General features: G+C 41.2%; 9 non-coding genes across 9 annotated transcripts; all 9 read left to right on the forward strand.

Moving 5' to 3' along the window:
* Positions 1-500: 500 nt before the first annotated feature.
* TRNAH-GUG (transfer RNA histidin (anticodon GUG)) lies at positions 501-572 on the forward strand. The gene has a single exon. It is a non-coding gene; the product is annotated as a tRNA-His (tRNA).
* A 1,487-nt stretch (positions 573-2,059) lies between these two features.
* On the forward strand, positions 2,060-2,141 carry TRNAS-AGA (transfer RNA serine (anticodon AGA)). Its single transcript has one exon. It is a non-coding gene; the product is annotated as a tRNA-Ser (tRNA).
* A 1,286-nt stretch (positions 2,142-3,427) lies between these two features.
* TRNAH-GUG (transfer RNA histidin (anticodon GUG)) lies at positions 3,428-3,499 on the forward strand. The gene has a single exon. It is a non-coding gene; the product is annotated as a tRNA-His (tRNA).
* A 291-nt stretch (positions 3,500-3,790) lies between these two features.
* Positions 3,791-3,873, forward strand: TRNAS-AGA (transfer RNA serine (anticodon AGA)). The gene has a single exon. It is a non-coding gene; the product is annotated as a tRNA-Ser (tRNA).
* A 1,286-nt stretch (positions 3,874-5,159) lies between these two features.
* Positions 5,160-5,231, forward strand: TRNAH-GUG (transfer RNA histidin (anticodon GUG)). Its single transcript has one exon. It is a non-coding gene; the product is annotated as a tRNA-His (tRNA).
* A 1,660-nt stretch (positions 5,232-6,891) lies between these two features.
* TRNAH-GUG (transfer RNA histidin (anticodon GUG)) lies at positions 6,892-6,963 on the forward strand. Its single transcript has one exon. It is a non-coding gene; the product is annotated as a tRNA-His (tRNA).
* A 3,228-nt stretch (positions 6,964-10,191) lies between these two features.
* TRNAS-AGA (transfer RNA serine (anticodon AGA)) lies at positions 10,192-10,273 on the forward strand. Its single transcript has one exon. It is a non-coding gene; the product is annotated as a tRNA-Ser (tRNA).
* Positions 10,274-11,561: 1,288 nt separating this feature from the next.
* TRNAH-GUG (transfer RNA histidin (anticodon GUG)) lies at positions 11,562-11,633 on the forward strand. The gene has a single exon. It is a non-coding gene; the product is annotated as a tRNA-His (tRNA).
* A 1,488-nt stretch (positions 11,634-13,121) lies between these two features.
* TRNAS-AGA (transfer RNA serine (anticodon AGA)) lies at positions 13,122-13,203 on the forward strand. Its single transcript has one exon. It is a non-coding gene; the product is annotated as a tRNA-Ser (tRNA).
* Positions 13,204-13,248: the final 45 nt, after the last annotated feature.

Consider the following 13,248-nt stretch of genomic DNA (forward strand, 5'->3'; position numbering starts at 1 on the left):
GCCACAGCTCTGATCATGGGTCACTGAGGTCAGTTTCAATAATTCCTCAAAAACCTAACCATGCAGTCCCCCCTAACTGTCTAGTTATCTTGCTTTACTGCTGTTTGTGTGATTAGGTGGGAGGAGCTCACGGCAGCATCTTCCCTATAAAAGTGTAGATGGACCGCTCCTTAACTCTTTCTTGCTTCACATACAGATGGCTTGAGGAGGTACAGGGGAGATCCAGGTCTAATAGACAGAATAGAAGATCTGCGCCAGGTGTGTTTCTCTGCATTGGTGTCCCATCACAGGCCCACAAGTGTATGTGTGATCTTTGACTTCAGACAGTTCACAAGCAGGCGGCCCGGAAACGGTTTCAGCCTATCAACCACTGAGGAGAAAAAGCCTTTGTATAAGGAATGAGGAAGCAATGAACACATTCAGCCTATCACAGGAGTTCCCTGAGTGTTCCGAATTATAAATTCTCCATGTCACTGCATTTTATTGAGCCCAAGTAGCTCGCCGTGATCGTATAGTGGTTAGTACTCTGCGTTGTGGCCGCAGCAACCTCGGTTCGAATCCGAGTCACGGCAATGTCACGGCAGTTGGGTTTTTCTTTTACAGAATTACCAAATGTACCAGTTGTTTTTGTAAAATGTCTATTAAAAACAGATCCTTTAAAATATTTAAACAATCTAACGACAAATTATTTAAACACACATGATTATAAGATGTAGCTATATTGTACCTACTGACATAAATTATCGTTCTTGAACCTATTTTCGGTGGGGGGAATGGAGCTCTCCCCCATGCCAATCAGAATGCAGATGAATGCAGTTGCAGTTGCGTGACCTGTGTTGTGGCTGTCTAGAGGGAATGCACAAATGTAGCTGTCTCGCAGCCCAATCCAGACGTCAATTGGAGACAGGTTTTATAGGCAAATAGAGCAGTAAGTGCAGAGAAATGCTCATTCTCTAAAAATGGCATTTATAAAATAGTAAAGTTAAATCCAACCTCACCAGTAAATAGGATTTATCAATAAATAAATAAAGCTTCTCCTCTCTGATATGGAATTACCCCCCAAAAAGTATAAGGGAATACCCAATTCTAACCTATGAGAGGGGCAGACCTCACAATAGTGAAAAATGTAATAGACTGTTTGGTACTTCCAGGAATGCAAACTACCACAGTACATGTCTTACCTTTTACTTACATAGCATGATGCCCCTAGGACTACCTAGGGCCTACCTTAGGGGTTAATTATATGTAATAAAATTGGAGTTTAAGGCTTGGCAAGTAGTTTTAAATGTCAAGTCGAAGTGGCAGTACACTGCAGCACAGGCACTGCAGTAGCAGGCTTGAGACAGGTTTGAAATGCTACTTCTTTGGGCAGCACAATCAGTCCCTTGGTATATGGTATACCACTTTACAAGGGGCTTTCAAGTCAATTAAATCTGTCAGTCAGGTGTACTCCAATTACACACATGATTAGGAAAGAAGCACGTGCACTTCAGCACTGATTAGTAGCGATAAAGTGATCAGAGTCCTAAGGCCAACAAAAAGATACAGCAAAATGCGTAGGTGAAAAGCAATAAGGTAGGGTTGAGGCCACCTTAAGAATGCAAGGTCTAACAAAAACAAACTAAAGATAACATGAGTAAAACATCAGGTTTCTCTACGGCATTTGGTGAGACAAGTGTGCCTTCTTTTATCTTCCATAAATGCAATCTTTCCCTGACCCCTTTATTATATAGCTCTTCAAGTAAAAAAGATAAAGCACTTACAAAGGAGCCTCAAATACTCAAAGATGGTAGACTTCTGTAATATGGGCCATAGACTAAAAGCAGCACGAAAACAGAGTGCAATAGCGTCCCAAAAACTTGAGTGCCACATGAGAGTATGCATGAAAGCCTATCCTTTTCCAAACTAGAGATATACTCATGCAATTTTTGTTTTTAGGAGAGAATGTGCCTGCTGAAAAAAACATTCTTTTTAAAAAGTGCATTGCAGAATACCAGGAATTTGCTGTGGGACACCTTTGAAACTTTCATACAGATTATTTGCACAAACCGTACAGTCAGTTGTTGTGGCCGAGTGGTTAAGGCGATGGACTAGAAATCCATTGGGGTCTCCCCGCGCAGGTTCGAATCCTGCCAACAACGAGGAACATTTTAACATCGGCTACAATTTCAGAAGTTAACCTTTAGAATTTCTTCCATGTCAGTTTTATAAATAGGTGGCTTATTTTGGTGTCACTATTGCCCTTTCACATATTTATTATCGCTATCCCTTTCATATCTTTGCTATAACTCTCGTCCTACATTAGCGCTGGTGCAAACACTTCAAATTATTATACCCTGGCTCTCTCAGTCATACCATTCATGCACTTGGAACTTACTTTACCAATAAAAGAAGCAAATAGAAAAATAAAACAAAAGTGCTTGCTGGATTAGGCAAACACACTTCATAAAACTGCATTTTCTTTTCTATTCTCCCCGTGTTACAAGCTTAACTGCTCCCTGTGTAATTTCTCTTAGCCTGCTGTCCCAGGAAGAGAATTTTATCTACAGGCTCTTTCCGTGTTTTTTTCCTAGTCTTTCTTTCCCTTTTCTTAGATTTGTAACTGTTCCTTTATGTGCTCTATTTAGGTGCCATTAATCTCATTTGAGCTCCTTGTACCTGCTGCTGTTTTCTCCACACCTCATACTGCCTTTTACCTCTTTCTCTCTTTCTCTGAGGTTGGTGGCTACTTTCCAAAGCTTCTGATGCCCCAATGTTCCTTCATCTTGTTGTCAGCCGTGAATTGGAAAAGCAACCAAATTAACAAGCCTTTACCACTCATACATGGCAGAGGTTTATACTTTAATTCAATGAGCTAAGAAAAGCGTGTTGTGGGGCCCCTACGAGCCATGGTGCTTGCTTCATCATAATTAGGCACGCAGTCATTAGCCACAGCTGTGATCATGGGTCACTGAGGTCAGTTTCAATAATTCCTCAAAAACTTAACCATGCAGTCCCCCCTAACTGTGTAGTTATCTTGCTTTACTGCTGTTTGTGTGATTAGCTGGGAGGAGCTCACGGCAGCATCCTCCCTATAAAAGTGTAGATGGACCGCTCCTTAACTTTTTCTTGCTTCACATACAGATGGCTTGTGGAGGTACAGGGGAGATGCAGGTCTAATAGACAGAATAGAAGATCTGCGCCAGGTGTGTTTCTCTGCATTGGTGTCCCATCACAGGCCCACAAGTGTATGTGTGATCTTTGACTTCTGGCAGTTCACAAGCAGGCGGCCAGGAAACGGTTTCAGCCTATCAACCACTGAGGAGACAAAGCCTTTGTATAAGGAATGAGGAAGCAATGAACACATTCAGCCTATCACAGGAGTTCCCTGAGTGTTCCGAATTATAAATTCTCAATGTCACTATATGCTATTGAGCCCAAGTAGTTCGCCGTGATCGTATAGTGGTTAGTACTCTGCGTTGTGGCTGCAGCAACCTCGGTTCGAATCCGAGTCACGGCATTGTGGTTGGCAATGTCACGGCAGTTGGGTTTTTCTCTTACAGAATTACCAAATGTACCAGTTGTTTTTGTAAAATGTCTATTAAAAACAGATCCTTTAAAATATTTAAACGATCTAACGACAAATTATTTAAACACTCATGATTATAAGATGTAGGCTTATTTTTGTTTTTAGGAGAGAATGTGCCTGCTGAAAAAAACATTATTTTTAAAAAGTGCATTGCAGAATATCAGGAATTTGCTGTGGGACACCTTGAAAACTTTCATACAGATTATTTGCACAAAACGTACAGTCAGTTGTGGCCGAGTGGTTAAGGTGATGGACTAGAAATCCATTGAGGTCTCCCCGCGCAGGTTCGAATCCTGCCAACAACGAGAAACTTTTTTACATCAGCTACAATTTCAGAAGTTAACCTTTAGAATTTCTTCCATGTCAGTTTTATAAATAGGTGGCTTATTTTGGTGTCACTATTGCCCTTTCACATATTTATTATAGCTACCCCTTTCATATCTTTGCTATAACTCTCGTCCTACATTAGCGCTGGTGCAAACACTTCAAATTATTATACCCTGGCTCTCTCAGTCATACCATTCATGCACTTGAAACTTACTTTACCAATAAAAGAAGCAAATAGAAAAATAAAACAAAAGTGCTTGCTGGATTAGGCAAACACACTTCATAAAACTGCATTTTCTTTTCTATTCTCCCCGTGTTACAAGCTTAACTGCTCCCTGTGTAATTTCTCTTAGCCTGCTGTCCCAGGAAGAGAATCTTATCTACAGGCTCTTTCCGTGTTTTTTTCCTAGTCTTTCTTTCCCTTTTCTTAGATTTGTAACTGTTCCTTTACGTGCTCTATTTAGGCGCCATTAATCTCATTTGAGCTCCTTGTACCTGCTGCTGTTTTCTCCACACCTCATACTGCCTTTTCCCTCTTTCTCTCTTTCTCTGAGGTTGGTGGCTACTTTCCAAAGCTTCTGATGCCCCAATGTTCCTTCATCTTGTTGTCAGACGTGAATTGGAAAAGCAACCAAATTAACAAGCCTTTACCACTCATACATGGCAGAGGTTTATACTTTAATTCAATGAGCTAAGAAAAGTGTGTTGTGGGGCCCCTACGAGCCATGGTGCTTGCTTCATCATAATTAGGCACGCAGTCATTAGCCACAGCTCTGATCATGAGTCACTGAGGTCAGTTTCAATAATTCCTCAAAAACCTAACCATGCAGTCCCCCCTAACTGTGTAGTTATCTTGCTTTACTGCTGTTTGTGTGATTAGCTGGGAGGAGCTCACGGCAGCATCCTCCCTTTAAAAGTGTAGATGGACCGCTCCTTAACTTTTTCTTGCTTCACATACAGATGGCTTCAGGAGGTACAGGGGAGATGCAGGTCTAATAGACAGAATAGAAGATCTGCGCCAGGTGTGTTTCTCTGCATTGGTGTCCCATCACAGGCCCACAAGTGTATGTGTGATCTTTGACTTCTGGCAGTTCACAAGCAGGCGGCCAGGAAACGGTTTCAGCCTATCAACCACTGAGGAGACAAAGCCTTTGTATAAGGAATGAGGAAGCAATGAACACATTCAGCCTATCACAGGAGTTCCCTGAGTGTTCCGAATTATAAATTCTCCATGTCACTATATGCTATTGAGCCCAAGTAGTTCGCCGTGATCGTATAGTGGTTAGTACTCTGCGTTGTGGCCGCAGCAACCTCGGTTCGAATCCGAGTCACGGCATTGTGGTTGGCAATGTCACGGCAGTTGGGTTTTTCTCTTACAGAATTACCAAATGTACCAGTTGTTTTTGTAAAATGTCTATTAAAAACAGATCCTTTAAAATATTTAAACGATCTAACGACAAATTATTTAAACACACATGATTATAAGATGTAGCCTTATTTTTGTTTTTAGGAGAGAATGTGCCTGCTGAAAAAAACATTATTTTTAAAAAGTGCATTGCAGAATATCAGGAATTTGCTGTGGGACACCTTGAAAACTTTCATAAAGATTATTTGCACAAAACGTACAGTCAGTTGTGGCCGAGTGGTTAAGGTGATGGACTAGAAATCCATTGTGGTCTCCCTGCACAGGTTCAAATCCTGCCAACAACGAGAAACTTTTTTACATCGGCTACAATTTCAGAAGTTAACCTTTAGAATTTCTTCCATGTCAGTTTTATAAATAGGTGGCTTATTTTGGTGTCACTATTGCCCTTTCACATATTTATTATAGCTACCCCTTTCATATCTTTGCTATAACTCTCGTCCTACATTAGCGCTGGTGCAAACACTTCAAATTATTATACCCTGGCTCTCTCAGTCATACCATTCATGCACTTGAAACTTACTTTACCAATAAAAGAAGCAAATGGAAAAATAAAACAAAAGTGCTTGCTGGATTAGGCAAACACACTTCATAAAACTGCATTTTCTTTTCTATTCTCCCCGTGTTACAAGCTTAACTGCTCCCTGTGTAATTTCTCTTAGCCTGCTGTCCCAGGAAGAGAATTTTATCTACAGGCTCTTTCTGGTTTTTTTTCCTAGTCTTTCTTTCCCTTTTCTTAGAGTTGTAACTGTTTCTTTACGTGCTCTATTTAGGCGCCATTAATCTCATTTGAGCTCCTTGTACCTGCTGCTGTTTTCTCCGCACCTCATACTGCCTTTTCCCTCTTTCTGTCTTTCTCCGAGGTTGGTGGCTACTTTCCAAAGCTTCTGATGCCCCAATGTTCCTTCATCTTGTTGTCAGACGTGAATTGGAAAAGCAACCAAATTAACAAGCCTTTACCACTCATACATGGCAGAGGTTTATACTTTAATTCAATGAGCTAAGAAAAGCGTGTTGTGGGGCCCCTACGAGCCATGGTGCTTGCTTCATCATAATTAGGCACGCAGTCATTAGCCACAGCTCTGATCATGAGTCACTGAGGTCAGTTTCAATAATTCCTCAAAAACCTAACCATGCAGTCCCCCCTAACTGTGTAGTTATCTTGCTTTACTGCTGTTTGTGTGATTAGCTGGGAGGAGCTCACGGCAGCATCCTCCCTTTAAAAGTGTAGATGGACCGCTCCTTAACTTTTTCTTGCTTCACATACAGATGGCTTGAGGAGGTACAGGGGAGATGCAGGTCTAATAGACAGAATAGAAGATCTGCGCCAGGTGTGTTTCTCTGCATTGGTGTCCCATCACAGGCCCACAAGTGTATGTGTGATCTTTGACTTCTGGCAGTTCACAAGCAGGCGGCCAGGAAACGGTTTCAGCCTATCAACCACTGAGGAGACAAAGCCTTTGTATAAGGAATGAGGAAGCAATGAACACATTCAGCCTATCACAGGAGTTCCCTGAGTGTTCCGAATTATAAATTCTCCATGTCACTATATGCTGTTGAGCCCAAGTAGTTCGCCGTGATCGTATAGTGGTTAGTACTCTGCGTTGTGGCCGCAGCAACCTCGGTTCGAATCCGAGTCACGGCATTGTGGTTGGCAATGTCACGGCAGTTGGGTTTTTCTCTTACAGAATTACCAAATGTACCAGTTGTTTTTGTAAAATGTCTATTAAAAACAGATCCTTTAAAATATTTAAACGATCTAACGACAAATTATTTAAACACACATGATTATAAGATGTAGCCTTATTTTTGTTTTTAGGAGAGAATGTGCCTGCTGAAAAAAACATTATTTTTAAAAAGTGCATTGCAGAATATCAGGAATTTGCTGTGGGACACCTTGAAAACTTTCATACAGATTATTTGCACAAAACGTACAGTCAGTTGTGGTCGAGTGGTTAAGGTGATGGACTAGAAATCCATTGTGGTCTCCCCGCGCAGGTTCGAATCCTGCCAACAACGAGAAACTTTTTTACATCGGCTACAATTTCAGAAGTTAACCTTTAGAATTTCTTCCATGTCAGTTTTATAAATAGGTGGCTTATTTTGGTGTCACTATTGCCCTTTCACATATTTATTATAGCTACCCCTTTCATATCTTTGCTATAACTCTCGTCCTACATTAGCGCTGGTGCAAACACTTCAAATTATTATACCCTGGCTCTCTCAGTCATACCATTCATGCACTTGAAACTTACTTTACCAATAAAAGAAGCAAAGAGAAAAATAAAACAAAAGTGCTTGCTGGATTAGGCAAACACACTTCATAAAACTGCATTTTCTTTTCTATTCTCCCCGTGTTACAAGCTTAACTGCTCCCTGTGTAATTTCTCTTAGCCTGCTGTCCCTGGAAGAGAATTTTATCTACAGGCTCTTTCCGTGTTTTTTTCCTAGTCTTTCTTTCCCTTTTCTTAGATTTGTAACTTTTCCTTTACGTGCTCTATTTAGGCGCCATTAATCTCATTTGAGCTCCTTGTACCTGCTGCTGTTTTCTCCACACCTCATACTGCCTTTTCCCTCTTTCTCTCTTTCTCTGAGGTTGGTGGCTACTTTCCAAAGCTTCTGATGCCCCAATGTTCCTTCATCTTGTTGTCCGACGTGAATTGGAAAAGCAACCAAATTAACAAGCCTTTACCACTCATACATGGCAGAGGTTTATACTTTAATTCAATGAGCTAAGAAAAGCGTGTTGTGGGGCACCTACGAGCCATGGTGCTTGCTTCATCATAATTAGGCACGCAGTCATTAGCCACAGCTCTGATCATGGGTCACTGAGGTCAGTTTCAATAATTCCTCAAAAACCTTACCATGCCGTCCCCCCTAACTGTGTAGTTATCTTGCTTTACTGCTGTTTGTGTGATTAGCTGGGAGGAGCTCACGGCAGCATCCACTCTATAAAAGTGTAGATGGACCGCTCCTTAACTTTTTCTTGCTTCACATACAGATGGCTTGAGGAGGTACAGGGGAGATGCAGATCTAATAGACAGAATAGAAGATCTGCGCCAGGTGTGTTTCTCTGCATTGGTGTCCCATCACAGGCCCACAAGTGTATGTGTGATCTTTGACTCCTGGCAGTTCACAAACAGGCGGCCAGGAAACGGTTTCAGCCTATCAACCACTGAGGAGACAAAGCCTTTGTATAAGGAATGAGGAAGCAATGAACACATTCAGCCTATCACAGGAGTTCCCTGAGTGTTCGGAATTATAAATTCTCCATGTCACTGTATGTTATTGAGCCCAAGTAGCTCGCTGTGATCGTATAGTGGTTAGTACTCTGCGTTGTGGCCGCAGCAACCTCGGTTCGAATCCGAGTCAAGGCATTGTGGTTGGCAATGTCACGGCAGTTGAGTTTTTCTTTTACAGAATTACCAAATGTACCAGTCGTTTTTGTAAAATGTCTATTAAAAACAGATCCTTTAAAATATTTAAACGATCTAACGAATAAATTATTTAAACACACATGATTATAAGATGTAGCTATATTGTACCTACTGACATAAATTATTGTTCTTGAACCTATTTGCGGTGGGGGGAATGGAGCTCTCCCCCATGCCAATCAGAATGCAGATGAATGCAGTTGCAGTTGAGTGACCTGTGTTGTGGCTGTCTAGAGGGAATGCACAAATGTAGCTGTCTCGCAGCCCAATCCAGACGTCAATTGGAGACAGGTTTTCAGGCAAATAGAGCAGTAAGTGCAGAGAAATGCTCACTCTCTAAAAATGGCATTTATAAAATAGTAAAGTTAAATCCAACCTCACCAGTAAATAGGATTTATCAATAAATAAATAAAGCATCTCCTCTCTGATATGGAATTACCCCCCAAAAATATAAGGGAATACCCAATGCTAACCTATGAGAGGGGCAGACCTCACAGTAGTGAAAAATGTAATAGACTGTTTGGTACTACCAGGACATGCAAACTACCACAGTACATGTCTTACCTTTTACTTACATAGCATGATGCCCCTAGGTCTATCTAGGGCCTACCTTAGGGGTTAATTATATGTAATAAAATTGGAGTTTAAGGCTTGGCAAGTAGTTTTAAATGGCAAGTCGAAGTGGCAGTACACTGCAGCACAGGCACTGCAGTAGCAGGCTTGAGACAGGTTTGAAATGCTACTTCTTTGGGCGGCACAATCAGTCCCTGGGTATATGGTATATCTCTTTACAAGGGGCTTTAAAGTAAATTAAATCTGTCAGTCAGGTATACTCCAATTACACACATGATTAGGGAAGAAGCACGTGCACTTCAGCACTGATTAGTAGTGATAAAGTGATCAAAGTCCTAAGGCCAACAGAAAGATACAGCAAAATGCGTAGGTGAAAAGCAATAAGGTAGGGTTGAGACCTTAAGAATGCAAGGTCTAACAAAAATGAACTAAGGATAGCATGAGTAAAACATCAGGTTTCTCTACGGCGCTTGGTTAGACAAGTGTGCCTTCTTTTATCTTCCATAAATGCAATCTTTCCCGGACCCCTTTATTATATAGCTCTTCAAGTAAAAAAGATAAAGCACTTACAAAGGAGCCTCAAATACTCAAAGATGGTAGACTTCTGTTATATGGGCCATAGACTAAAAGCAGCACTAAAACAGAGTGCAATAGGGTCCCAAAAACTTGAGTGCCACATGCGAGTATGCATGAAAGCCTATCCTTTTCCAAACTAGAGATATACTCATGCAATTTTTGTTTTTAGGAGAGAACGTGCCTGCTGAAAAAACCATTATTTTTAAAAAGTGCATTGCAGAATATCAGGAATTTGCTGTGGGACACCTTGAAAACGTTCATACAGATTATTTGCACAAAACTTACAGTAAGTAGTTGTGGCTGAGTGGTTAAGGCGATGGACTAGAAATCCATTGGGGTCTCCCCGCGCAGGTTCGAATCCTGCCAACAACGAGAAATATTTTAACATCGGCTACAATTTCAGAAGTTAACCTTTAGAATTTCTTCCATGTCAGTTTTATAAATAGGTGGCTTATTTTGGTGTCACTTTTGCCCTTTCACATATTTATTATCGCTACCCCTTTCATATCTTTGCTATAACTCTCGTCCTACATTAGCGCTGGTGCAAACACTTCAAATTATCATACCCTGGCTCTCTCAGTCATACCATTCATGCACTTAAAACTTACTTTACCAATAAAGGAAGCAAATGGAAAAATAAAAAAAAAGTGCTTGCTGGATTAGGCAAACACACTTCATAAAACTGCATTTTCTTTTCTATTCTCCCCGTGTTACAAGCTTAACTGCTCCCTGTGTAATTTCTCTTAGCCTGCTGTCCCAGGAAGAGAATTTTATCTACAGGCTCTTTCTGGGGGTTTTTCCTAGTCTTTGTTTCCCTTTTCTTAGATTTGTAACTGTTTCTTTACGTGCTCTATTTAGGCGCCATTAATCTCATTTGAGCTCCTTGTACCTGCTGCTGTTTTCTCCGCACCTCATACTGCCTTTTCCCTCTTTCTCTCTTTCTCCGAGGTTGGTGGCTACTTTCCAAAGCTTCTGATGCCCCAATGTTCCTTCATCTTGTTGTCAGACGTGAATTGGAAAAGCAACCAAATTAACAAGCCTTTACCACTCATACATGGCAGAGGTTTATACTTTAATTCAATGAGCTAAGAAAAGCGTGTTGTGGGGCCCCTACGAGCCATGGTGCTTGCTTCATCATAATTAGGCACGCAGTCATTAGCCACAGCTCTGATCATGGGTCACTGAGGTCAGTTTCAATAATTCCTCAAAAACCTAACCATGCAGTCCCCCCTAACTGTGTAGTTATCTTGCTTTACTGCTGTTTGTGTGATTAGCTGGGAGGAGCTCACGGCAGCATCCTCCCTTTAAAAGTGTAGATGGACCGCTCCTTAACTTTTTCTTGCTTCACATACAGATGGCTTGAGGAGGTACAGGGGAGATGCAGGTCTAATAGACAGAATAGAAGATCTGCGCCAGGTGTGTTTCTTTGCATTGGTGTCCCATCTCAGGCCCACAAGTGTATGTGTGATCTTTGACTTCTGGCAGTTCACAAGCAGGCGGCCAGGAAACGGTTTCAGCCTATCAACCACTGAGGAGATAAAAAGCCTTTGTATAAGGAATGAGGAAGCAATGAACACATTCAGCCTATCACAGGAGTTCCCTGAGTGTTCCGAATTATAAATTCTCCATGTCACTGTATACTATTGAGCCCAAGTAGCTCGCCGTGATCGTATAGTGGTTAGTACTCTGCGTTGTGGCCGCAGCAACCTCGGTTCGACTCCGAGTCACGGCATTGTGGTTGGCAATGTCACAGCAGTTGGGTTTTTCTTTTACAGAATTACCAAATGTACCAGTTGTTTTTGTAAAATGACTATTAAAAACAGATCCTTTAAAATATTTAAACGATCTAACGACAAATTATTTAAACACACATGATTATAAGATGTAGCTATATTGTACCTACTGACATAAATTATCGTTCTTGAACCTATTTGCGGAGGGGGGAATGGAGCTCTCCCCATGCCAATCAGAATGCAGTTGCAGTTGAGTGACCTGTGTTGTGGCTGTCTAGAGGGAATGCACAAATGTAGCTGTCTCGCAGCCCAATCCAGACGTAAATTGGAGACAGGTTTTCAGGCAAATAGAGCAGTAAGTGCAGAGCAATGCTCACTCTCTAAAAATGGCATTTATAAAATAGTAAAGTTAAATCCAACCTCAACAGTAAATAGGATTTATCAATAAATAAATAAAGCTTCTCCTCTCTGATATGGAATTACCCCCCAAAAAGTATAAGGGAATACCCAATGCTAACCTATGAGAGGGGCAGACCTCACTGTAGTGAAAAATGTAATAGACTGTTTGGTACTACCAGGACATGCAAACTACCACAGTACATGTCTTACCTTTTACTTACATAGCATGATGCCCCTAGGACTACCTAGGGCCTACCTTAGGGGTTAATTATGTGTAATAAAATTGGAGTTTAAGGCTTGGCAAGTAGTTTTATATGGCAAGTCGAAGTGGCAGTACACTGCAGCACAGGCACTGCAGTAGCAGGCTTGAGACAGGTTTGAAATGCTACTTCTTTGGGCAGCACAATCAGTCCCTGGGTATATGGTATACCACTTTACAAGGGGCTTTCAAGTCAATTAAATCTGTCAGTCAGGTATACTCCAATTACACACATGATTAGGGAAGAAGCACGTGCACTTCAGCACTGATTAGTAGCGATAAAGTGATCAGAGTCCTAAGGCCAACAAAAAGATACAGCAAAATGCGTAGGTGAAAAGCAATAAGGTAGGGTTGAGGCCACCTTAAGAATGCAAGGTCTAACAAAAACAAACTAAGGATAACATGAGTAAAACATCAGGTTTCTCTACGGCATTTGGTGGGACAAGTGTGCCTTCTTTTATCTTCCATAAATGCAATCTTTCCCTGACCCCTTTATTAAATAGCTCTTCAAGTAAAAAAGATAAAGCACTTACAAAGGAGCCTCAAATACTCAAAGATGGTAGACTTCTGTTATATGGGCCATAGACTAAAAGCAGCACGAAAACAGAGTGCAATAGGGTCCCAAAAACTTGAGTGCCACATGAGAGTATGCATGAAAGCCTATCCTTTTCCAAACTAGAGATATACTCATGCAATTTTTGTTTTTAGGAGAGTACGTGCCTGCTGAAAAAACCATTATTTTTAAAAAGTGCATTGCAGAATATCAGGAATTTGCTGAGGGACACCTTGAAAACGTTCAAACAGATTATTTGCACAAACCTTACAGTCAGTAGTTGTGGCCGAGTGGTTAAGGCGATAGACTAGAAATCCATTGGGGTCTCCCCGCGCAGGTTCGAATCCTGCCAACAACGAGAAATATTTTAACATCGGCTACAATTTCAGAAGTTAACCTTTAG

The sequence above is a fragment of the Lissotriton helveticus genome, chromosome 12, assembly GCF_964261635.1.
Source record: "Lissotriton helveticus chromosome 12, aLisHel1.1, whole genome shotgun sequence".
In the NCBI taxonomy this organism is placed as follows: domain Eukaryota; kingdom Metazoa; phylum Chordata; class Amphibia; order Caudata; family Salamandridae; genus Lissotriton; species Lissotriton helveticus.